The sequence below is a fragment of the Capra hircus genome, chromosome 11 (genome assembly GCF_001704415.2).
Source record: "Capra hircus breed San Clemente chromosome 11, ASM170441v1, whole genome shotgun sequence".
Classification (NCBI taxonomy): Eukaryota; Metazoa; Chordata; class Mammalia; order Artiodactyla; family Bovidae; genus Capra; species Capra hircus.
In genome coordinates, this window is record NC_030818.1 from 99850452 (window position 1) to 99877721 (window position 27270).

The 27270-nt window shown below is 41.8% G+C and overlaps 1 protein-coding gene and 1 non-coding gene across 13 annotated transcripts in view; both read right to left on the reverse strand.

The window, feature by feature from the left end:
* The window catches only part of FNBP1 (formin binding protein 1), a 134658-nt gene that overhangs the window by 104605 nt on the left and 2783 nt on the right, over positions 1-27270 (reverse strand). The gene's annotated exons all lie outside the window — the stretch shown is intronic.
* On the reverse strand, positions 5141-5212 carry TRNAC-ACA. Its single transcript has one exon. It is a non-coding gene; the product is annotated as a tRNA-Cys (tRNA).

The following is a 27270-nucleotide window of genomic DNA, read 5'->3' on the forward strand; positions in this document are numbered from 1 at the left end:
AAGAGCTAGGGCTGCAGTTGTGAGCATAAAAGTACCCTGCTCTCATGGAGGCATTAAACATGTTACTTTTGAAAAACCTACAATAACATGAGATTTTACATGCATGAGGTTGCTTTTTCTTTTTGGCCTTGTTTTCTACAAGTTCCAATCACAATAACTAGGAGAACTTAAGTCCCTGAAAGTGAAAGTCACTCAGCTCATGGAATTCTCCAGGCCAGAATACTGGAAAGGGTAGCCTTTCCCTTCTCCAGGGGATCTTCCCAACCCAGGGATCGAACCCAGGTCTCCCCCATTGCAGGCGGATTCTTTACCAGCTGAGCCACAAGGGAAGCCCAAGAATACTGGAGTGGGTAGCCTATCCCTTCTCCAGCGGATCTTCTCAACCCAGGAATCAACAGGGTCTCCACGCCCTTAAGTCTCTGAGCTCAGGTGCAAAAAAAAACAAAAACAAAAAAACCCTTAAAATTCTAGTACATGGCTGCTTTCCCCAAGCTGTTACCAAGGATTGTGAGACAGCCAAATGTTTAGATATCTATAATCCTGGCACAAGTATTTTCTTTTCATTAATTATACATGAGTAGTCAGTTTTCTTGGCTACCCAGGTGGTGCTAGTAGTAAAGGACCCACTTGCTAATGCAGTAGACGTAAGAGATACAGGTTTGATCTCTACATCGGCAAGATCCTCTGGAGAAGGAAATGGAAACTCACCCTAATATTCTTTCCTGGAGAATCCCCATGGATAGAGGAGCCTGGCGGGCTACAGCCCATAGGGTCACAAAGAGTCGGATACGACTGAAGTGACGTAGCACGCAGCACAGTCAGTTTTCTTCATAAGTAAAAGCTGCAAGGAGATCCAATCAGTCCATTCTGAAGGAGAATGGGTGTTCTTTGGAAGGACTGATGCTAAAGCTGAAACTCCAATACTTTGGCCACCTCATGCGAAGAGTTGACTCATTGGAAAAGACTCTGATGCTAGGAGGGATTGGGAGCAGGAGGAGAAGGGGACGACAGAGGGTGAGATGGCTGGATGGCATCACCGACTCAATGGACGTGAGTTTGAGTGAATTCCGGGAGTTGGTGATGGACAGGGAGGCCTGGCATGCTGCGATTCATGGGGTTGCAAACAGCCAGACACGACTGAGCGACTGAACTGAACTGATTCAAGTTTTAAAAATAAACACAAACAGATAGCTCAAAGAAAACCCATCGTGTTTGGCTCTATTTTTGAGAGGTTGTAAAGTGTTTCTAGCTGCATTTTATTCCATTCTTTTGAGCTATTTCTGTGTCATGCTTTAAAAATGAACTAAAATGAGTAAACTAAAAACATACAGCGTTGCTACAGACTCCGTGTTTTATTGCAGGGCAGAGGGAGGGAGGTTTGTGGACGCTGCAGCATGAGGCACCACAGTTGGACCCCTGTCTCAGCGCCCCACCACACTAACAGTGTAAAGTCACGTAACTTCTCTAAGTGCAAACCCACTCTTAGAGCCATTGAACTGTACACTTAAAAGTGGTTACAACAGCACATTTTATATTAAGTATCAGTTCAGTTCAGTTGCTCAGTCCTATCGGACTCTGTGACCCCATGGACTGCAGCATGCCAGGCTTCCCTGTCCATCGCCAACTCCCAGAGTTTACTCAAACTCATGTCTTAATAACTAAAAGCTATTCAAGTTTAAAAAATCAACACAGATAGTTCAGAGAAATATTATGTATATTTTACAACAAAAAAATTTTATGTGGACTTGCCTGATGGTCCAGTGGTAAAGAACCCCCCTTCCAACGCAGGGGACATAGGTTTGATCCCTGGTCTGGGAAGATTCCACATGCCTTAGAGCAACTAAGCCTGTGAGCCACAGCTACACCGCGCTCTAGGGCCCTAGGGGCGCAGCTAGCGAAGCCTGCCCGCCTAGAGCCTGTTTTCCGCAACAAGAGAAGTGAACCACAGTGCAAACCCAGGTACTGCAACAAAGACCCAGTGCAACCATAAATAAGTAAAACCTCTGTTTATTCTAAGTAAAGGAAACAAAGTCCAACAACACAAGAGGTCATAATAATAGTTGGTACTATACGCAGCAATTGAAACAAAAGTCAAGTTCAAGTTTTGCTTTAAGAAAGATTAAAACCTAACAGCTATTAACCTTGTTGTTCTCATCTGAGTGACCCAAAGCACTTCCAACATAGAATTTGGCTTGCAGAGTTACTTGCTTTTTTACTTATTACAAATAAAGGAATAGCAATACTGCCCAACAGAGCGAGCCAACCATACCTTGGTTATTGTCACACAACATCATTATATATTTGAGTATTTTAATATTCTTGAAACTAGAGCCTCACTCTTGGTGTAGTACCACCAAAAATGACTTTTTTAGTTTGGTAAAGAATTCACCTCCAATGCAGGAGACCCTGGTTTGATCCCCTGGAAGGGATAAGCTACCCATTTCAGTATTCCTGGGCTTCCCTGGTGGCTCAACTGGTAAAGAATCTGCCTGTAATGTGGGAGACCTGGGTTCGATCCCTACCTTGGGAAGATCCTCTGGAGAAGGGAAAGGCTACCCACTCCAGTATTCTGGCCTAGAGAACTCCAGGGACTGCATAGTTCATGTGTTGCAAAGAGTTGGCCAAGACTGAGCGGCTTTTTTTTTCTTATAGTTTGCCTTCTCTAAAATGTAATATAGTTAGAATCAGACAGTGTGTAGCTTTCTCAGACCAGTTCTTTCACTTTAGTTCAGTTCAGCTCAGTCGCTCAGTCGCTCAGTCGTGTCCGACTCTTTGTGACCCCATGAATCTCAGCACGCCAGGCCTCCTTGTCCAACACCAACTCCCGGAGTTCACTCAGACTCACATCCATCGAGTCGGTGATGCCATCCAGCCATCTCATCCTCTGTCGTCCCCTTCTCCTCCTGCCCCCAATTCCTCCCAGCATAAGAGTTTTTCCAATGAGTCAACTCTTTGCATGAGGTGGCCAAAATACTGGAGTTTCAGCTTTAGCATCATTCCCTCCAAAGAAATCCTAGGGCTGATCTTCTTCAGAATGGATGGGCTGGATCTCCTTGCAGTCCAAGGGACTCTCAAGAGTCTTCTCCAACACCACAGTTCAAAAGCATCAGTTCTTTGGCGCTCAGCTTTCTTCACAGTCCAACTCTCACATCCATACATGACCACAGGAAAAACCATAGCCTTGACTAGATGGACCTTTGTTGGCAAAGTAATGTCTCTGCTTTTCAATATGCTATCTAGATTGGTCATACTTTCCTTCCAAGGAGTAAGCGTCTTTTAATTTCATGGCTGCAGTCACCATCTGCAGTGATTTTGGAGCCCCCAAAAATAAAGTCTGACACTGTTTCCCCACCTATTTCCCATGAAGTGATGGGACCAGAGGCCATGATCTTCGTTTTCTGAATGTTGAGCTTTAAGCCAACTTTTTCACTCTCCACTTTCACTTTCATCAAGAGGCTTTTTAGTTCCTCTTCACTTTTTGCCATAAGGGTGGTGTCAGCAGTATGCATTTAAAGTTCCTCCATGTCATACAAAGACCTACTATATAGCACAGGGAACCCTAATCAATATTATGTAATAACCTACAGGGGAAAAGAATCTGAAAAAGCATGCATATATTTATGTGTATATGTGTGTGTGTGTGTCCCTGTATATCTGAATCACTGTGCTACAAACTTACACGATATTGTAAATCAACTACACTTCAATTCAATTTTTTTAAAATTCCTCCACATCTTTCTGTGACTTGATAGCTCATTTCTCTTTATTGCTGAATAATATTCCATCGTCTGAAAATACCAGTTTGTTTTACCATTCACCTATTGAAAGACATCATGTTTCTTTCTTGAGTTTTGACAATTATAAATAAAGCTGCTATAAACATGGGTTTGTCTATCTGACTGATATTTTCCCTTCAGAAAAAAAAAAAATCTTGAATAATTTAAGGTGTGGAAGATTGTAGGCATGCTGTGCAATTTTTTTTTTTCCAGGCAGTATTTGTAAAGATAGCATAAACGAACAAGACAGTATTCACTTCCCCAGGGAAACCTCTTGAAACTCCTAGTCTTAGCTAGCTCCCCAATCATGGTCTCATAATATGATGTACTTCTCTTTTGTGGTCATGATAAGAGTATAAATCCACACTTATCTGGGCTGTTATTTGATTTGTAAGCTCTATGAGGGTAGGCATCCTCTGTGAGCTCACCCCTGTATTCCTCCAGGGTATAACAGAATGAGTATCTTGGCAAAATAACTATTTTACTAATACCAAAAGAGCCAGCGTCAGTGAAAAATTTCTTAAACTTAAAAAACATTTCAGGTTTTGAAAAGATTCAAACAGCATCTCATATACAGCTGATTAAAAATTACTGCAGAAAGAAAAAGACAAAAAAGAATTGCTAAGGTTCACTGCAATTTTCACTACCTCAAAATTGTGTTTTTAGACTTGTCATATAGGATATGGAGAATACTGGATTGTTTTTTTAATTGGAGTATGACTGCTCTACAATGTTGTGTTAGCTTCTGCTGCACAGCAACGTGACTCAGCTCTGTGTACACATGTATCCTCTCCCTCCCATCGCCCCCTGGATTATTTTAAATGCAGTAAAGAAGAGGCCACTTTTATATACAGGCACTTACCACTTACTAAAATAAGAATACATAAATAAAGACATGTGATGTATATATAAGCAATGGAATATTATTCAGTCATGAGAAAGAAGGAAATTCCAACATTTGTGACACATGGATAGACTTGGAAGGTATTATGCTACATGAAAGAAATTGGACACCAAAAGACAATATTGTATAGTGTCACTTATATGTGGAATATAAAAAAGCCAAACAGAGAGTAGAATGGTGGTTACCAAGGACCAGGGGGTAGGACTAGGGCTGAATATGGGAATGGTGAGATGTTGGTGAAAGGGTGGAACTTTGCACTTGGAAGGTGAAAAGGTTCTCAGGATCTGATGTACAGCATGGTAATTATAGTTAATGATGCTATAAGTGAAGTGAATGAAGTCGCTCAGTCGTGTCCAACTCTTTGCGACCCCATGGACTGTAGCCCTCTAGGCTCCTCTGTCCATGGGATTTTCCAGGCAATAGTACTGGAGTGGATTGCCATTTCCTTCTCCAGAGAATCTTCCTGACCCAGGGATCGAACCTGGGTCTCCTGCATTGTAGACAGACGCTTTACCATCTGAGCCACCCAGGAAGTCCTATAATATAATGATGCCATATTACATACCTAAAAGTTGTTAAGAGAGTAGCTCTTAACTGTTCTCACCACAAGAAAGAGATGATAACTACGTGACATGATGGAGGTGTTAGGTAACTATGGTGGTAACCACTTTGTAATACATAAGCATCAAATCAACAAGTTGTACTTCTTAAACTTTTACCATGTTACATGTCAATTATGTCAATAAAGCTGGGATAAAGAATGTAAGGCAGCTAAATTGTACCACAAGAATTTCTACAAATTGAAAACTCTGCCCCATGAAAATCTGAAGTGGGGAATTTATTTCAAGCAAGCAAGTATCAGCTTTTCCTAGCTAGAAATAATAAAATAACACATCAAAAAGACAATCAAATTGTCATATTTTTCCCCAGACAAAAGCCAACATACACCAGCCAAGATGATTTCCTAGGTTAAACCAACAATGGGATTGCATTGGTTTCATAAAAAGTCTTTATGAGTTTAACAGTGATTTTGGATGAAACAGACATCATGGAGTGGAGTGATTTAAGAAAATATTTTGGAGTGATTTAAGAAAAAATTTTGTAATTTGCTCCTGTGTTTACAATAATCAATGAGTAAAGCTCCAAAAGAGCTGCCTGCTCCATCTGGGGCCCAAAGCTGCCACACAAATTCCTATTTGACAATAATTAACTGGAAAGAAATAAACAATACCCCTCCTGCTTGTTTAGCTGTTTGCTTTGGTTTTCTGAATGATGGCTGGTCAGGAAGGAACCTCGAGTTTTTCAAGTGGTCAAATGCACAGTGCTGATCGTATCTCTGTAAACAGTGGACTGCGTTCACAGGACCCCACTAGATTAAACACAAAAAAGCCTATAGAACATGAAAGCAACCCGGACGTCCCTTAGGAGGCTGTTCTGATGATCTGCCTTTTAGGCAACAGAAGTGAAGTGAAGTGAAGTGAAGTGGCTCAGTTGTGTCCGACTCTTTGTGACCCCTTGGAATATAGCCCACCAGGCTCCTCCGTCCATGGGATTTTCCAGGCAAGAATACTGGAGTGGGGTGCCATTTCCTTCTCCAGGAGATCTTCCCAACCCAGGGATTGAACCCAGGTCTCCCGCATTGTAGGCAGACGCTTTACCGTCTGAGCCACCAGGGAAGTCTCAACAGAACTATGTTCCCATCATATTTCTCCACGTGGATACTGAAGAGGAAACTCCCATTGGCTGTCAACACACGGTACGAACTGCACTGATTCTGCCTGGGAGGAAATGTCATGCGTGCTTACTGTCACATCAGCAATACACGTGAACGTTGATTTTTCTCATTGAATTCGGGTACTTCAGAATTGCCCTGTGATTATTCTTGTGTTAGGCATTTCTTCCCCTATTTTGGTTTATTAAATGTTATCTATTTGAGACTAATAGTACAATAACAACTCTAAAATGACGGTTTCTGTAACATTTACACTGCCTTACATCAACATAAAACCACAAGGTAGGACTTCCCTGGTAGTCCAGTGATTGAGACTACACCCTTCCAATGCAGAAGGAAATGGCAACCTGCTCCACTGTTCTTGCCTGGAGAGTCCCATGGATGGTGGAGCCTGGTGGGCTGCAGTCCACGGGGTAGCAAAGAGTTGAACACGACTGAGCGACTTAACTAACTTCCAAAGCAGGGGCATGGGTTCAGTCCCTGGTCAGGGCACTAAGATCCCACACGCCCCATGACTTGGTCAAAAAATAAATAATAATAATAATAAACTACAGGAAAAAAAAGGTACTAAAACTTTATTAAGAAGAAAGTGTTAGTTGCTTAGTCGTGTCTGACTCTTTGCAATCCCATAGACTATAGCCCGCCAGGCTCCTCTGTCCATGGGATTCTCCAGGCAAGAATACTGGAGAGGGTTGCCATTCCCTTCTCCAGGGGATCCTCCCAATCCAGGGATCGAACCCCAGGTCTCCTGCATTACAGGCAGATTCTTAACTGTCTGAGTCACCAGGGAAGCCCTAAGAATTTATTAACAACACCAAAAATTGCCAATAGGAAGAGAGCATTAATATGCTATGCCAACTCAGCAAAGAGAGAGTCCAAATTCAGACCCTGAGTTTCTTGTACTCGGCTCTGAATGCCTTAACAGATTCAAGGGAGGGGAGCACTCCAGGACTTTGAAAAGCTGCCATCTTTTCAAGTGGCAGGCAGCCTTCAGCCTTTCATTCCCACTGCAGAACAGCAGAGAATGTAAAGCCCAACTGGCCCCTGTAGACCGTGGGTGTCAGGACATCCTCTGTTACTAAGACAAATCAAAATCACCATTAATAGATACTCTAGATCCCCACCTGCTAAAAAAAAAAAAGCCTTCTTCAAACAATGTCAAATTACTGGCTATTAATATTTTTCCAACATGCTTTTGCCCTAACAGAAAACTGGCCATTCAGAACAAATGGGTTTTTAGGTATTGAAAAATGACGATAGCAGTTTCTAGAAACCTCACACCTGGTCGGCTTAAGGACGGCTGTCAGGTCTTTTCATATCCACCCCCTCGGCACCCGGTTCCGTGCTTTGCACACTGCATGTTTGTGGAAGCGAGTTACAACACAGGTAAACTGCATAATGTTTACAGTCGATCTAACTATAGTAGCTTTAAAAAAAACACACAGCCACGTAGCTATTTTTAGTCCCACGCAGTAATTACAGGAAGATGTAAAAAGTCAACCTTGACTGCTCACCGTGAGCTCCTTTCTCTTCTTTGGAACACTAACATTAGCCAACTGAACTGAAAGCCACTAAGTACTGGTTTGGGTAGATAGCTTAACAACTGATTTGGTGAAAAATTAATTTGCAAAGAGAACAATTCCCAATTAATTCTTCGAGTCTGGGCTAATGTTGTGGGTGTATTTTTTTTTTTAATTGCACCTAATACACCCTTAGAACCTGTTTGGCAACAAGAGTTCTCAGACAATCATTAAGGAGACTTCAAACACAACACAGCAATCCTTTAATTACTTGGGAGAAAATTTCTAGGACCCTTCTGAGGAGTTTAAGCTCAACTGTTTTATATAGCGTTTACAATGGCTTTTAAATTGCCAAAGATCAAGAAGCTTCCCAGATTAGTTGTTTGTCATCTTAGAGATAACAAATATGCCCAGTACCAATCTGCTTTTTTTGTCTTAAACTGAGATGAAATTCACCTAACGTAAAATTAACACTCAATTGTTGAGCAGATATCGAAACATTTGATTATCAACAGTTAAGGAGAACTCAATACGTGCCTGTTGACAACACAGCTGTCAGATCTCTTTGGAGGATGATCTGATGACACTTATCCAAGGTTTTGGTATTTATCCCTCAAATATACTTACACTGATGCAAAATAACACAGAGAAGACTATTAATCTGCACTGTTTTTAATAGGAAAATATACTGAATGATACAGCAAATTTCAATATATCAGTATGATAGGATTTTATCAACCAAAAGTTAAGTTACATTAAATTACAGGAAATTCTACTCAATATTTTGTTATAATCTATAAGGGAAAAGAATTTGAAAAAGAATATATACATAGTTAAATACATAGCCATATATATTTATGTAAGAGTTGACTCATTGGAAAAGACTCTGATGCTGGGAGGGATTGGGGGCAAGAGGAGAAGGGGACGACAGAGGATGAGATGGCTGGATGGTATCACGGACTCGATGGATGTGAGTCTGAGTGAACTCCGGGAGATGGTGATGGACTGGGAGGCCTGGCGTGCTGCGATTCATGGGGCTGCAAAGAGTTGGACACGACTGAGCGACTGAACTGAACTGAACTGAGACACGGTTTTATATAAAACTATCACTTTGTTGTACAACTGAAATTAACACAACATTGTAAATCAACTATACTTGAATTTAAACAAAAAGAAAAAAGGAAAAAAGGGACACACAAAGAATGAGGTAGCTAAGGAAAAAGATGAAATAAAACACCAAGATATTATAAGAGATAAAAGGTAGCAAAAAGTGAGAATAGTATACTAACATTTCTATGGGGGAGTGGCATCTGTTTATCAACACTTGATAGCTCACTGGAGCTATCCATCGTGTACGCATGTGAGAACTGGACCATAAAGAATTGATGCATTTGAATTGGAGCTCGAGAAGACTCTTGAGGGTCCCTTGGACTGCAAGATTACACCAGTCAATCCTAAAAGAAATCAACCCTGAATATTCACTGGAGGGACTGATGCTGAAGCTGAAGCTGAAGCCCTGATACTTTGGCCACCTGATGTGAAGAGCTGACTCATTTGAAAAGACCCTGACTGAAGCCAAGAGGAGAAGGGGGTGACAGAGGATGAGATGGTTAAATAGCATCACTGACTCAATAGACATGAATTTGAGCAAACTCTGGGAGAAAATGGAGGACAGAGGAGTCTTGTGTGCTGCAGTCCGGGGGATCACAAAGAGTCAGACATGACTTAGCAAATGAAAACTAACAACTCACTGGAAGAAGTCACAAAAAAACACCAGTACAGTATATTAACGCATATATATGGAATTTAGAAAGATGGTAACAATGACTCTATATGCGAGACAGCAAGAGACAGATATAAAGAACAGACTTTTGGACTTTGTGGGAGAAGGCAAAAGTGGGATGATTTGAGAGAATAGCATTGAAACATGTATATTTCCATGTGTGAAACAGATCACCAGTCCAAGTTCGATGCACGAAACAGGTCACTGAAAGCCGGTGCACTGGGACAGCCCTGAGGGATGGGATGGGGAGGGAGGTGGGAGGGGCGCTCAGGATGGGGGACACGTGTACGCCCATGGCTGATTTATGTCAATGTATGGCAAAAAACCACCACAATATTGTAAAGTAACTAGCCTCCATTAAAATAAATAATTAAAAAAAAAAAAAACTAGTAACAGTGATTATCCCCAGGGAGGAAAAAGGGTGTATCGCCTATTCAAATGCATAAATAAATTCAGTACGTAAATAAGAAATAAATCATTCCTTTGAAATCATGGCTCTTTCCCAGTTTGGCTGCTTTAACAGTCTTCTCTCAGGGCTGAACTCGCAGAGTTCATTTAAGTGTGGAATTATATTACAGGGACGAAACGACACCCAAGGAGGGTTGGCTGGAGCAGGTAAAGAGGCACGAAGCTACCCCAGGCAAGGGTGCTCCTGGTGGAGGGCAAAGCTGGGACAGAGCAGTGCAGAGCCCAAGGGGAGAAGCAGGTTGGTGCTCAGGAAGGAAGGCAGGTTTGGCTGGAAGAGAGTGTCTAGGGATACCGGGCAGGCTGGCAAGGTAAAGGGTTGTCTAATTACAGATTTTTTTTTTTTTTTGATGTGGACCATTTTTAAAGTCTTTATTATAATTGTTAAATAATATTGTTTCTGTTTCATGCTTTGGTGTTTTGGCTTAGAGGCATGTGAGATCTTAGCTCCCCAACCAAGGGATCAAACTGCACCCCCTGCATTGGAAGGCAAAGTCGTAAACCCTAGACCGCCAGGGAAGTCCTCTTAAATTCCCATTTTACTCTGGGATGGCAAGACCTCCTTAGGTTTGGGCTCAGGTCCACGCCTCACCTACGCATAGGAGATAACCCAGGTTCCTACGTGTTCTCCCCGCAGTATCCCTTGAAGCTGCCTACGAGATCCCAAGAATGGGTCATCTTTTTAAATCTGGGTATTTAGCATTTTCCCTGTTTCCCTGAGCTCAACCTCCTACTGACGTCAGCAAACCCAGCATTCCTCCTATCTAGTCTCTCTTTTCTCCCTTTCTTTCTTTCCTTTCATCCCATATGAGATTGCCTGGTCCCAGGATGAGCCCACAGTTCAAAGATGACCAACTAAATAGTGTAGAAAATCCTTTAATCTCCCTTTGAGCTACGCTGGTCTCTGCCACATTGTAAAATCAAGATACGTACAATCTGCAGCTTGGCCTGCGTTTGCAGTCGTTTAACAGCCAGCCCCATACTCCAAGCATGTGACCTGAGTGGGGTCTATACCTCAAACAATCTTGATATCTTTTTAATCAAACAGATCTTTTTACAGACTACGGGACATGGGTGACACCTACCTGAATACTGCTGATGGAGATGATTCTTTGCCCATTTCTGCAAATAACTTTTTAAGTTTTTCTTTTTCCCAATAATCAAAGCATGTGTAGACCTGCTTGGAATTATCAGGAACATTCTTTATCCCAATGTCTCTCATCTAATGGAGGGTTTCCTTCTCATTCGACTGGCTGTTCCTTCCTCTTTCTCAATTATTCAGTTCAGTTCAGTTCAGTTCAGTCGCTCAGTCGTGTCCGACTCTTTGCGACCCCATGAATCGCAGGCCGCATAAACCAAAAAATAATCCAGAATGTAAGGAAGAAAAAAGTCGCCAACCCGCATTTCATTTCCATCAGAGTCTGAATATTTTTATCTAGAAACGAAGCATTGACGGCCTAAAAGTTTTCCTCGAATGATCTTATGTGTTTACCTTATTTACTTGTAGCTACCAAAGTGACAATAAGTTTAACATCCAGCCTGTCAGGTTTCTCACCCAGAAAGCTTCCGTTCGGCAAAATAGTCCCTGATATTTCTGCGTATGGAGTCACACCCAAGACATGCAATCCATGTATAGAGCATCTGACAACTGAGGGAATGGGTCTAACGAGTCTATTTACATGCCACTTTTCAATTTGTTGAAACTTCTACAAACCTCCGATTAAAATTATTGGCATCTCTTTGAGCTCCAGTGTGGGAACTGTACATAAAATTTCTAAATAGAGTTGCTAGCCTTGGAAGTAGCTACCCGACCATAATCGACCTTGATGTCTTCTCCGTGTATTATGAATCATTACTCTTGGGACAACCACCTCTAGGGTCAATTAATCCTGGAACTCAGATTACCCTAGAACACTTGAAGGGGCCTGAGGTCATGCGGTCTAATTTACACCCAGTTCGTCAGTCACCTCGACAAAACCCCCAACACAGAAAGGAGTACTCATTCAGCTTCTTCTCAAAAGAAAACTCAAGATCGTCACAACATGGAAAGGTGAATAACAACACACAATGCTCATAAAGCTTATAGTGTCAGACATTTACTGCTCCAAGTATTCATTAACTCATTTAATGTTCTCAATACCCCCATAAAGCAGGCACTCTTATTCTCCCCATTTTACAGATGAAGGAACCGAGGTTGGATGACTTGCCCACAATTACTCAGCTAGTTAGTATCATGTTATGAACCAAGCCGTCACCATCCAGTCCCATGCTGTTGAACAATGTGGCACTGGCTAAACTGCGGAAATCTTGTAAGGATAAAAGAACTTTAAGCAATCATTAGAGGATATCAAGCCCAGTGGTCCACTCAGAGAAAGAAGACAGAATGAATGAGCAGCAGAGAGACGAGATACATCTGCTTAGCTTTAGCCTAACAGGTTCATTGCCTCCAGAATATTGACTCTATTTCACAACTAAAGCAACAGAAATCGTGGCATTTTACTTGATATTTCTTATATGACACTTCTTTAGTGGATCAGTATAGCTTACAGAGAGACGATGCATTTTAGGGGGAAAAAAACTAGAAAAACTATTTCCTGTGAAAAGGAATTGCAGGGAAATGTCCTCTTCCGTGGGTCCATGGCTATGACAATAATGCAGAAAATCTTGAGGCTTGGTAAAGAATGACACAGTGTCATCATATTCAAAGTTGACAATTTCGTGATAAGAACCTTAGGACAAATTTAGTTTAAGGAGTTTATTTTCTCCTGTATCCGCCTGCAATGCAGGAGACCCCGGTTCAATTTCTGGGTCAGGAAGTTTCCCCTGGAGAAGGGATAAGCTACCCATTCCAGTATTCTTGGGCTTCTCTGGTGGCTCAGATGGTTAAGAATCCATCTGAAATGCGGGAGACCTGGGTTTGATCCTTGAGTTGGGAAGATCCTCTGGAGGAGGGCATGGCAACCCACTCCAGTATTCTTGCCTGGAGAATCCCCATGGACAGAGGTGTCTGTTAGGCTATAGTCCATGGGGTCACAAAGAGTTGGACATGGCTGAGTGAGTAAGCACGCATAGGTTAAGGAGTTTATTTTCTCCTCTAAGTCTTCATGTTAGAGCTTCTCTGTTTCCTATCCCACCATCTTCAGAAAGAGTAAGCATAAGTAATACTTGAATGTTCCTCAACTTTTTGATTTCTTATTCTAAGGAATTTCTTTAGAAAGGTATTTTATTTTATTTTTAGATAGAAGAAAAAGGCAGACTAGCTCTAAAGTAAATGAACAATGGTAGTATTATTATCATCAAGCATGACACCCAAGGATATTGTTTTAGTTGTTACTGGGTAAGAAATCACTCCTAAACCTTAGTGGGGAAGAATCATTTCTAGGCCGGCAATCTGACAGGGACAATTTGTTTCTGATCCTCCGTGGCTGGGACCCCAGCTGGAAAGGCTTGAAGGCTGTGTGTGGGGACTTGACTGCAAGAGGGTATGAGCATCTGCCTGCCCTTCCCTAAGGCTGGCTGTTGATTATGACTGTTCGCCAAGCCCTCAGTTGGGCTGTCAGCTGGGACCCCTACAGTTAACTTCTCCAGATGGATTTTCTACGTGGACAGCTTATTCACTGGAAGGACTGATGCTGAAGCTCCAATACTTTGGCCACTTGATGCCAGCTCACTGGAAAAGATTCTGATGCTGCGAAAAACTGAGGGCAGGAGGAAAAGGGGGCAGCAGAGGATGAGATGGTTGGATGGCATCACCGACTTGATGGACATGAGTTTGAGCAAGCTCCGGGAGTTGGTGATGGACAGGGAAGCCTGGCGTGCTGCAGTCCATGAGGTTGCAAAGAGTCAGACACGACTGAGCGACTGAAAAACAACAACAACGTGGGCTGCTTGGGTTTCCTAACAATATGGTGCTGAATTCTAACAGTGACCATCCCCAAAGAGCAAGGCCAAAGTGCATGGTGTATTAACAGTCCTGCTTCAGAAATAACATGGTCACTTTTACCATATTCTACTGGTCAAGGAAGTCATAAGGATCTGCCTAGGGTCAAGGGAAAGGGACAGAAGCCTTCCCCTGCTCCTCAGTGGGAGGAATCTCAAGGTGACATTGGAAGAGCAGGTAGAATGGAAGATACTGTTGTGGTCATCCTTGCAAAACAGAACCTGTCACACGTCTGAAGCAGAATCCTGCCCTCCCTGCCATCCAATCTGATTGATTCTGTGATCTAATATTTTAAACTACCTCTGAGAAATGCAAAGGGGAATATTAGGCCATATATCAGGCACAAGAGAGATCCCTGAGTCAACAGAATGCAAACTGAATAATTATAAACATTCTTTAAGCATCTCCAAAGCACACGCGGAGCTTTCAAAGAAATACAATTGAAACTCAGGCTGTCTGCAAAAGCTTATTAAAATGATGTATGTTGACATTAATTTCTGATTATTACCAAAAACTCAATGCTCATCACTGGCCGTTTACTTTTATTTTTTCATCTGTGAATCGGTACATTAGTTTTACTTCTACGCCTATCGAAGCTTCAGATCTGTTTATTATACTCCTATAACATTTCACAAAACCAATCAACTCTTAATAGTCTATGCCCCTCCTAACCTAACACCAGTCTCACATTATGATTCTCAGTAAGATTTTCTTTTTTTTTTTTGCCTTCGTTTTTGTTTTTAGCCATACCACGCAGCACGTGGGATGTTAGTTCCCTGACCAGGGATTGAGACCTCATCTCTTGCATTTAGAAGCACAGGGTCTTAACCGCTGGACCACCAGGCAAGTCTGGATTCTTAGTAAGGTAGACAGTGGAGCAGAGAGAGCATAGCCCCTGTCCAAAAGGGCAGCATATTATGACAGTTTTTCTAAGTGACAGAGTTCTAAAGTTAAATTAAGAGTGCTTGTAGGAATATAACCATGTCAAGAGCTTAGAATTTTCTGATTCCCCAACCTTATATTGAATAATCAGATCCAAACAGACCCAAACAGCCCGGAGCCCAGAGCTCCAGATGCACATATTTAACTAGACACTTAGATATCTAGGAGCATCTGGCAAAATGTCCAGCACTAAACTTCTGTTCTGCCCCCGCTCCCCGCCGCCGTCAACCTGAATCCTGTTCTCAGTCTCTCACAGCCTTATTTTTTTCCACGGCATTTATCGTTATTGGATACATTAGATATACCCTTACACTTGCCCCTTCGATCACATATATGAGGGCAACGTTTTTTTACCGTTTGGTTTATTGCCCCTTTCCCTGTGCCCAGAACAAAGCCTGACATATAGGAGGTGGTCATTAATATTGCTGAATGAATGAATGATGACTTACCTGGTGCCTGAATAAATCACAATGAGAGAACCAAAAGGAATAAGGAGAACTGGAGTTCCCTGGTGGTCCAGTCACCAAGAATCTGACTGCCAATGCAGGGGACAAGGTTGGGGGAAGATTCCACATGCTACAGGGCAAATAAGCTTGTTCATCACAACTACGGAACCTGTGCTGTAGAGCCCGGAAGCAGCAACTCCTTCAGGCCCATGTGCCCTAGAGCCTGCGTTCTGCAACAAGAGAAACCACCGCAGTGAGAAGCCCGCGCTCTGCATCCAGAGTAGAAAGCCCGCGTGCAGCCATGAAGTCCCCATTCAGCCAAAAGTAAGTAAATAAATAAATAATAAACATTTTTAAAAAGAAGTGACACCATGTCATGTAACTTCAAAGAAAGAGTACCTTAGAATGATTATGTTTGTTTAAGTGGTTGACGGGGTAAGAAAGTAGCTCCAAAGTATTGCTAGATTTTAAAGTTGTTATAAAGGATAAAATGAGCAAAAACTGAGGATGTATGAAAAATGAATCTTAGTGTTAAATCATGCTTCTTCAGCAACACCAGAATTACCTAAGAGAGCTTTTAAATGGACAGATGCTTGGACGTGCCAGCCTGGGGAATGCTTGGAAGGGAGAAGATGATGAAAACCCAACACCCAACCTGGAAACTCCGATGGAATCTCAGGGATGGAAGATGGAATAGAGATTAGAATTTAGAAAGTCTGACTTAACTAAATACGTTATAGTCTGTCTAAAGAAATAGAAAAGGAAAGGGAATAATCTACATAGTATCAGTAAAACGGACTCTCTTGTTTAGTCCCTCAGTTGTGTCTGACTCATGGGATGTCCCAGGCAAGAATCCCGGAGAGGATTGCCATTTCCTTCTCCTGGGGATCTTCCCGATCCAGGGATCAAACCCGTGTTGCCTGCTTGGCAGGAAGATTCTTTACCACTGAGCCACCAGGAAAACCCCAAACAGATTCCATTCTATCCTTAATGTAGATTTATCCCTCCAAAAGAAACAGATGCCTCAGGCTTCCACAGCTTGGCTTCACAATCCATTAAATTCCTCCAACTCTATTTTGATTTTATGCTCTCCAAGAAACTTTGCATAGAATTTAACTTTCCACAAAGATTAGCCTTCAGGGAGAAAAATGTGCGCTTCGGCAAATATGAATAGCTTAGTCTCCTCATAGATATGCTTCTCATGGTAAATTTGAAACTTTGCATTATGGTTTGTGCATCAGTCTTGGGAGTTTGGTTAATGTGAGTCACCTCTAAGGCATATTGAAAATACCAATTCTGTTAGGTGAAAAGAGCTGAGAAGCAGACCCCAGTAGCCCTATCAAGGTTGCACTATCTGAGCACAAAGACACAGCAAGAAAGAAGTGACTGTAGGTTTGCAGTTTGTGTCCAACTGGGAGAGAAAACAAAAATGAACTAAGGCCGATATACTGTTTAACCCATTAGCCAAAGCAGTGAATTGACCTCATCCTTCCAATGCCCTGGCTCACCACGCACGAGTACACTGCCAGGTCTTCCCTAGGCAACAAGACTCCCTAGCAAATCATTTACACCAGTTCCACGCTTCGGTTCAGTTCAGTCGCTCAGTCGTGTCCGACTCTGCAATCCCATGGACTGCAGCGTGCCAGGCTTCCCTGTCCATCACCAACTCCCAGAGTTTGCTCAAACTCATGGCCATTGAGTCAGTGATACCACCCTTAGAAAAATGTGAAGGGGTGCTCTCTGCTCCAAACCAGAGGATTAATCCAATAGGCCAGTTAAGCCTAGTCTGGCCTGCAGCTTTGTCACTGCTTTCCAACCTTCTCTGCCGTGCACGCAGTAAGGAGACTGAAGAACTAGCCCGAAAGCAATTGCTCTCAGCAGTTCCAGGGTGGACATCTTATTATGTCCCCAAGGTGAAGCCACTGCCTTCACTGTTTTCAGCCGCAGTCTACCTTTTCAGGCTTCTCTTCATGGCTCGGTTCATTCTGGAGCTCGGTGTTCTGTTGTACTTGTGGGTCTTTGAACCTGGCATTTAATCCCTCCCCCAGGAAGGCTGTCCAGATCGCCCCCCCAACCTGATCACCTGGCTTCACCTGTGTAACTTACCAGTCCTTCAGGACAGCATATAGATGCCAGTTCTTCCCCAACTGAGTTACACTCCTGTGTACAAGTTTCCAGGTAGTTTACTCTACCTTAGTTCTTACCACTGCTGCTGCTGCTGCTGCTGCTAAGTCGCTTCAGTCGTGTCCGGCTCTGTGCGACCCCACAGACGGCAGCCCACCAGGCTCCCCCGTCCCTGGGATTCTCCAGGCAAGAACACTGGAGTGGGTTGCCATTTCCTTCTCCAATGCGTGAAAGTGAAAAGTGAAAGTGAAGTCGCTCAGTCGTGTCCGACTCTTCGCGACCTCATGGACTGCAGCCCACCAGGCTCCTCCATCCATGGGATTCTCCAGGCAGGAGTGCTGGAGTGGGCTGCCACTGCCTTCTCCGTTGTTCTTATCACACTGGACTGTAATTTCCTATGTATGTTTCTGTCCCCTGACTAGACTGCAAGCCAGTGGGCAAGAACAATGTCTTGGCACTTAGCAGATGCTCAAAGAATAAATAGTTACCATGGACAAAATTGGAGAAGGAAATGGCAACCCACTCCAGTGTTCTTGCCTGGAGAATCCCAGGGATGGCGGAGCCTGGTGGGCTGCCGTCTATGGGGTAGCACAGATTCGGACACGACTGAAGCGACTTAGCAGCATGGACAAAATATGAAGTCTCAGTCATTCTCAAGGTGTTTGTCTCTCTCGTCTGATGTACTTTTTTCTAATTTTGGTGTCTTTCTTTATGTACTAAAGTCGTAATTATTTGCCACCAACATCACTGATCCTCTTGCTGAAAATGGTAATGACAGTTAAGAATTATATCTATCCTAAGATGATAGACAGACTTTTCATGTAATCTTAGTATCTTTTGAAAACTGAATAATGCAAACAGATAACCTAGGGTTTTTTCTATTTATTTTTAATTGAAGGATAACTGCTTTACTTTTAAAGATAAGTAAATTTTAAATTTAAAAATTCAGAGCCATGCTGAAAAATATGTTTTACATACACATGTACACTCATGAAATCCAACTTTCTTTGCACAAACATTGTCAATTTCATATGTATCTGTCGTAACACAAACATTTTTAAGATTCTTAGTTCTCTTTGCTAAGAAGAAAACAGTCTCAAACTAAGCTGATATATTGAATAATTCATTAGCTGCCTCAAGCAACAAATATCCAGCTTCTGCAGGGGAGGGGGGAGGACAATGTGACTTCAGCAGAACTTTTTTTTAAATGGTAAGAATAGCCACAAAGAATTATGTCCACCTGAGGGATAATATTAAGATGATACCTTAAGTGGATCCAAGTATGTTGCTAAAAAACTAGAATGGTTAGAGTCTTATCTCTTAAAGAAAAGAGATAAACATGCACGCATAGTCTAATTCAGATTTCCTTTCCAAAGCACTTATTTCCAGGCACTTTCCTACTATTGGGTTATTTTATTTTATGGTTAACATGAACACAGAATTTTAAATCAAAGAACAGTCTGTGCCATGCAAACTAGAAATGTTCATTTAACAGAGATTAGCTTCCAGCAGGAGAACTCTACAATTTGTTCCCAAGGAACAGGTTTGTCTGTTTTTTTCCCCTTTAACCTTCCCCCAGACTCTAGCTGGACCATAAAGAAGGCTGAGCGCTAAAGAATTGATGCTTTCAAATTGTGGTGCTAGAGAAGACTCCTGAGAGTCCTTTGGACTTCAAGGAGATCAAACCAGTCAATCTTAAAGGAAATCAACCATGAAACTCATTGGAAGGACTGATACTGAAGCTGAAGGTCCAATACTTTGGCCACCTGATGAGAAGAACTGACTTACTAGAGAGGATGCTGATACTAGGAAAGACTGAAGGCAGGAGAAGAAGGGTGCAACCGAGGACGAGACGGTTAGATGGCATCACTGACTCAATGGACATGGGTTTGAGCAAACTCTGGGAGGTAGTGAAGGACAGGGAAGCCTGATGTGCTGCAGTCCATGGGGTCACAAAGAGTCAGACATGACTGAGCAACTGAACAAGACTCTCCTAACTTGTATTTACCCATCCCCTCTCATCCAACAATTCCGAAGCACTTCACAAACAAGCAGGCACTCATCTTTGCACTTTCTTGTGAAGAAGAAGGCAAGCTTCACCATAGCAATTTATAGGTTATGAAAATGAGGAGCAGAGATGAAGATGTGCCCAACACTAATAAATGCTGGATGGGGCAAGCCGTCCAGTCCAGGCTGAGTGCTTCCAGGCCCTCTCATCCATCTGGGCGTGCCCACACCATTTCTCCCAAAGACCTATAGGTATTTCATTGCATTTCAGGAACCGTCAGTTTTGGTTGTGCAGATAGAAGTACAAAGGGTAGAGCTTCCTGTAAAGGTGCCAGGTTTTCTTTCGCTGTTGAAATGAAGGGAAATATTTAATTTCTTGTTTCTAGGGAACCAAAACTTTGAGGTGCAGCCTGGGACAGCCAGATCACCCGCAAAGTGGTCAGTATCTAATTCTCTTTGCTCTGTCTCAATTTCATTAAAAGTACTTTTCATCAACACATAATTTTGTCAGACCCCCAGATCAGAAACTTGATACTGTCCTTTACAAATTAATACCTTTATTTAATTGTAATACAAATTAATAATTACAAATTATAGCACCTTTACAGGGCTTCCCTTATGACTCAGCTGGTAAAGAATCCACCTGCAATGCGGGAGACCTGGGTTCGATCCCTGGGTTGGGAAGATCCCCTGGAGAAGGGAAAGGCTACCCACTCCAGTATTCTGGCTTGGAGAAATCCATGGACTACAGTCCATGGAGTTGAAAAGAGTCAGACACGACTTGAGTGACTTTCACTTTCATTCTCTTTCACAATACCTTTACAAATTAATTTCTTTAAAAAGAAAAATAACCTTCAGATTTACAGGAATGGGGGTATCATTAGACATACATGGAACACCTGCTAGAACAGAAGCTTCATTCATAGTGGTTTCTGGTGTGATTATAGCACAGCACTATGAGTCATTAGTTCTCAATGATTCTCAACATGAGTGACATCAAACGTTTTAGAAAGCAAAACCTCCATCAGTGGTTGGGGAAATACGAGTGAGTAATGGGGACAGCAGGGAGATCCGAACAGTCCATCCTAAAGGAAATCAGTCCTGCATATTCGTTGGAAGGACTGATGTTAAAGCTGAAACTCCAATACTTTGGGCCACCTGACGCAAAGAACTGACTCATTTGAAAAGACCTTGATGCTGGGAAAGATTAAAGGCGGGAGAAGGGGACGACAGAGGGTGAGATGGTTGGATGGCATCACCGACTCAACGGACATGAGATTGAGTAAACTCCGGGAGTTGGTGATGGACAGGGAGGCCTGGCGTGCTGTAGTCCATGGGGTCGCAAAGAATCTGAGAGACTGAACTGAACTGAATGGGGAAAGAGGGATTATGAGCTACTAATACAGAAGATATATTTTTTAAAACTCACATTTATTTAGTGTTAGGAGAAAAAAAAAAAAAGTAAATTCCAGCACTGGTATTCATTGTTTGGGTGGGTCTGGTCTATAAAATGTGAATAGCAAACTCACAGGGTCCTTATTAGTTTATGAAAGCATGTATTTAAATCCCTTAATCAAGGTGTGTCAAGCACGGAACAGGCTGGTTCTCTTCTGTTTTCACACTTTAAAAGATGGAGGGACAGTTTGGGCTCTTTGCAGATTCCTCAGACAAGGAGGCAGCAGAGAGGTTTTACGATGTGTGCTGGTGAAGACCGAGGGGTTGAAAAAACCACACGGGGGCAAAAAGATGACACAAAAAGATGCCAAAATATTGTTAATTTCGAAGCTGGGTGGTGTGTACAGAGGGGTTCATCATATTTTCTCTATGTATGTTTGAAAATTCCTATAATTAAGAAGTTCAAACAATAGAAAGAAAAGTTTGTGTGGCTGAGTCCCTTCGCTGTTCATCTGAAACTATCACAATATTGGCAATCGACTATATCCCAGTAGAAAATGTTTTTGGTGTTAAAAAAATAAAAATACATACATAAATAACAAAAATAAAATAAACAAACAACAACCAAAAATAAACATTTGATAGTATTAACTTGAAAGAAAAAGAAAGATGAGGAGAGCTCTAGAATCCCAGACCTGGGATTGAACCTCTGCTTTCGGCTCTATGAACTTGCTAAATTATCTTACTGTTTGTTCTGTGCTTCAGTTTCCTCTCTTGTAAAAGGATAATGATGGTGTGGTCAGTGCAGAGCTGTGCCATTCAGATCCTTCTTCCAGAAAGGACTTGAGGCCCAGCTGCACAGGGTGTGGTTAGCAGACAGCTTCCTTTAGGGTCTGCCTTGTCTTCCGAGCCAAAGTCACATTGTTCTTGGGGTAGCCCTTTGCCAGTAAACGAGCAAGGCAGTGGTACAAGGGCCTGGCCGTTTCTGCCCACCGTGAGACTCCCCGAATGGGTAATCTTTGCTCTAGAGCTTCTCGTTGGCCTGGTGGAGACTTTCTCAGGCAGCACTATGGCCTGATGGCTCCCTCAGCCCAATCACACTTACTCCTTTTTCCTTTCACAAGTGTTCCTTCCCTACAAAGCTTAGCATTCCTAGTTCCATCTCAGAATCTTCTCAGATGCTGGCCCAAATGGTACTTTTAACTTCACTGGATTCTTGAGAAGAATCAATGAGATGATGGATGACAAACTTACAGCACCTGAGGCATGGTAAGCTCTCAGTAAGCAGTAGTATTTTTTTTTTTGCTTTGGTTTTACTTCCAGTTTTATTACGATATAATTGACATACAGAAAATAAGTGTGAGGTGTATAGCATGATAATAATCAGCAACGTTGATGACACCAATTCAACTGTTTTTAAGGCATGGTGCACGTGAAATTATTACAGAACTACAGAGTTTATGCAGTGATAACCTATTTCTATTTTTACAACCCGTGGAGTAGAGAAGTAAAGGTGGAAACTAGCTGCTGAACTGTTAACACACTAAAACCATAGCTTTAGTCTAAGAATTAATTCTTATCAAAAATTTCATTCCAATCATTAGAATAGTGTGTTCTAAGTTTTGAAAAGAAAGCATAATATAGTGAATATGATATTGCAGCTTTGAGGTGAACAAATCTTATGATTTGTGCGACAGGAAATTTTAAGTTTCATCTATTTTGTTGTTGGTGGCATGAATCTAGTTCTAGGGCAATTGAGGTTGTTAAGATTTACGGAACGTTAGCACAGAATCTTACGGATGAAGTTTAGGAGTTAAAAGAATCAATATTTAAAAACGTGTATATTCCCAACTAACTCTTTGACATAATAAACACATTTGGCCCTTTATTGACTTTTTGACCTTATTAACCAGACACATCACTAGGCTCAGGCCGGTAAGACTACATATTACTAAATCAGGAAACAAATATTTCATTATAAACGCTAATTCCAGAAGACTTCACACCCACATTCCAAAATCTAATTAGATTAATTTCCTAGGGCATACATGGATTCTTGGTAGCTTGCAATTTTTAAGTGTCAAAATAAAACCTTATTTTAAAATGTGGGCGGTGTTGATGAAACAAGTATGAGTAATACTTGCAGGAAACACAACATTAGCTTAGGGAGGAAGTGGGTGACACTTGAACAGTCCTTCAAAGAGGCACTTTCCATGTCGCACCAACGTAAAGCAAGAGTTCTAATGCAGTCACACAGTAAGCACATGCAGAACCCCTGACAGTGCTTGAAATACAGCTTTACCTACCCGAACTGCGTGTTCAGGATGGTATCTGAGTATAAGGTGAGAGCAACGAACTGATGGGTAAATGTCAACCACAAAATCACCAGATCTCCCATGTTCTGTTTAATGTCTACTAACCAGAGAGCTGGTGATGGACAGGGAGGCCTGGCGTGCTGCGATTCACAGGGTCGCAAAGAGTCGGACACGACTGAGCGACTGAACTGAACCAGAGAGACAAATAGCATATTACTTAGAAGTGGGATTTTTAAAAAATGACACAAAGGAACTTCCTTACAAGACAGAAACAGACTGGGGCTTCCCTAACAGCCCAATGGCTAGGACTCGGAGCGTTCAATACTATGGTTCCAGGTACATCCCTGGTCAGGAAACTAAGATTATGCATGCCTTGAGCAGTGTGGCAGAAAAACAGAAATAGACTCAGAGACATAGAAAACAAGCCTCTGGTGACCAAAGGAGAAGGTTGTTCAGTTGCTAAATCACATCTGACTCTGCGACCCCGTAGACTACAGCACTCCAGGCTTCCCTAGCTTTCACTGTCTCAAGGAGTTTGCTCAAACTCATGTCCATTGAGTCAGCAGAGGGATAAATTAGGAGTTTGAGATCTGCAGATACAAACTACTATATATAAAATAGATAAACAACAAGGACCTACTGTATGAACTACATTCAATACTGTGTAATAATCAATACTGGAAAGAAACTGAAATATATATACATGACTGGATCACTTTGCTATACACCTGAAACATTATAAATCAACTATACTTCGCTTACAGAACATAAAGATAAAAAATAAATTAATATAAAAAAAATCTACTATCCAGAGAAGACGGTGCAAAGCCTGTTTTAATGGAAAGGTGGCGTTGACAGAACTACACTGGATTTTTTTTTTTTTTTTGGTCTGTCTTTTGAGGTGGTTTTGCTCACCCTAGTTCCAGAATTGATGTCTCCCATGTCAGTCTTGCCGTGTTTATCCCAAAAAGAAACCTCTGAAGGGTTAAAGAAGAAAAGAGCTGGAGGACAGCTATGAAATGTTGTTAGTACTCTGCTCCATTGAATACTGGGCAGTGAGAAAAGGTAATAATTCTCCAAATCCTGCAACTAGTTAATTACGTCAATGTTAAAAAAAGAATCAGTATTGTCTAGATTAAAATTTTAACACACTACAAAGTGTTCTTATGGGTTTCCCAGGAGGTGCAATGATAGAGAATCTGCCTGCCACTGTAGGGGATGCAAGAGATGGGGGTTCCATCCCTGGGCTGGGACGATCCCCTGGAGGTGGGAAGGGCAACCCACTCCAGTATCCTTGCCTGGAGAATCCCGTGGACAGAGGAGCCTGGTGTACAGTCCATGGGGTCAGAAAGAGTTGGATAAGAATGAGTGACTTAGCACGCACAGGCAGGTGCGCGCACGCACACACACGCGCGCACACACACACACACACACACACACACACACACAGTGTTCTTATATAAACGCATACATATGCATCAGGTATCAGCCGCATGAACAACAGAAGGGAAACAACTTTTCAAGCTCTACTTTAAAGGTAAAAAAAAATGTCTAGAGGGACTTCCCTGGAGGTCCAGGGCTTAAGACTCCATGCTTCCGCAGGCCCTCCTCCAGGGGTTCTTGCCTGGAGAATCCCATGGACAGAGGAGCCTGACAGGCTACAGTCCATAGCATCCAAGAGACTCGACTTAGCATGCACACACGCTTCCACACACAGGTCTCCGGGGTGGCCAAAAAACAGAAAAGGGTTTAAACTGTGTTTGTGTGGAAGGAGTATATGAGGAATCTCTGGACCTTCTGCTCATTTTTGCTGTGAAACTAAAACTGCTCTAAAAAGTAAGTCTGTTGGGATTCCCCTGGTGGTCTAGTGTCTAAGACTTCAAGCTCCCAATGCAGGGGTCCCCAGTTCATCCCTGGTCAGGGAATTAGATCCCAAATGCTGTAATTAAGAGTGCAAGCTGCAACTAAGACCTGGCGCAGCAAAATAAATAAGCAAAATCTATTAAAATCTTTTTAAATAGTCTACTTTTACCAAAAAGGTCCCTGGAATTTTTTTTTTTTTTAATCTTTACACTGCCAAAGCAAAGAAAGGCATTAAAACTACCCTGCCATTACTTTAAAACCGCAAATGTTGGGAATTCCCTGGTGGTCCAGAGGTTAAGACTCCACACTCCCAATGCAGGGAGTTCGACCCCTGGTCAGGGAACTAGATCCTGCATGCTGCAACTGAGATCCAGCACAGCCAAATAAAAAATAAGTAAATATTAAAAAAAAAAAAAAACAGCAAATGTTAAAACAAGAGGGAAAAAAAGGATTCATTCATTTATTCAATAAGTTATTTCTTGAACTACTACTGTGAGGCAGGCATTATTCCTGATCCAGTTGGTCGACAACTTTCCCTGCTGCCTCTTAAATGTGAACACCACAATCAATGTCACTATAGCCAACAAATTGTGGAAAGCATTATATGTCTGGCACTGTCCTAAAAACAACAGGTTTTTAAAAAAATTAAGTACCATCAACACAGGTGGCTTAACATAGTAATATGTTAACCAATATGTATTAGTTGGGTCTCTACTTTCTTGTTATTATTTTGGGCTATTCCATTTCTTATTAGCATCAAAAGAAAGAAATAAAGATAGCAGAGAGGACACTAGGAGATAAAAGTTGATTATATCACTTAGTAATTTATTAGCCACAAAGAGTAGACCATTACAAGGCAGGTTAAAATTTCCAGTGGATTTATTTTTACTTCACATTAATGATCAAGCTCATAAAAAGTTGGGCTGACACTTCAATAATGCCTTACTTCTTTTTAATATGCAGATACAAAACCCAAAAAAATTCAAAAGAAATTCTCACTTTGCCATTTCTCCAGTGACCAGAGAGAACTTGAACAAGTCAGTACAAACTAGATAGCCTCTTAACATGACCTTTTAAACACAGTCTTGAGTAAATGCATTTTGGTTAATCTTAGAAACAAATCTCTTTTTTGACTTTGAGGTTGCAGGCTAGAGTTAAACCGGATTTTACATGCTTTCTCTGAAATGGGCAGATTCCCTTCAAAGTATATAAAGTGAAACAACAGGCTCCTATCAGTCTTACACACAATAGCTGTTCAATAAAAAAGAGTTAAAAATTCCTAAAATGCAAATTAGGAAGAGATGTACAGAAATATTTTATTATATCCTAATCACTTTATTTTTTAATTTTTAAATTAATTTTTATTGGAGTATAGGTGATTTACAATATTGTGTCAGTGCCTGCTGTGCAGCAAAGTGAATCAGTCACACATACATAAACTGATATATCCACTCTTTTTCACATTCTATTCCCATCTGCTCGATACTCTGTAATGACCCCATCACTTCAAATCATCCATTTTATACTTTGTTATGACCTACTGGTATAAAATAGAAAGCCCCAATTTTCACACAATCTAGTAAAGTTATCACAAATTATGGGTTTTGAGTTCATTTTTATGATTGCACGAGAACTTCCTGACTTCTCACTATCAGGAGTATCAAAATTTATGCCGATGAAGAGGTTAAAAGAAAAAAGAGAAGAGAACGGTTTTACTGTCTACAAAGCAGGATGTGGCTAAGAACAGAACTTTAATGTAAAGCGCACGTTAGAAACACGTCCTTTTGAAAAGCTTATAGGGACGTTGACTAGTGTCGACCTGTAAACCCTGATGGCGTTTGTGAAGGTCTATGAAAGCTGCAAAGACCTGTCGCAAAGAACTCATGGCCATCCAAACCAGAGCTCCATCTCTCTCCATCTAGAAGCATCGTTCTGCCAAGTTAGGCTTGAGTGCCCCGTCATTATCTCATTACCCCTGTGCAAAATCCCACAGCCACCAGTCAAGGAAAACCCTCAATCAGGGCTCTGCCAGGCGGCCCCATGCACCACACCAGAGTC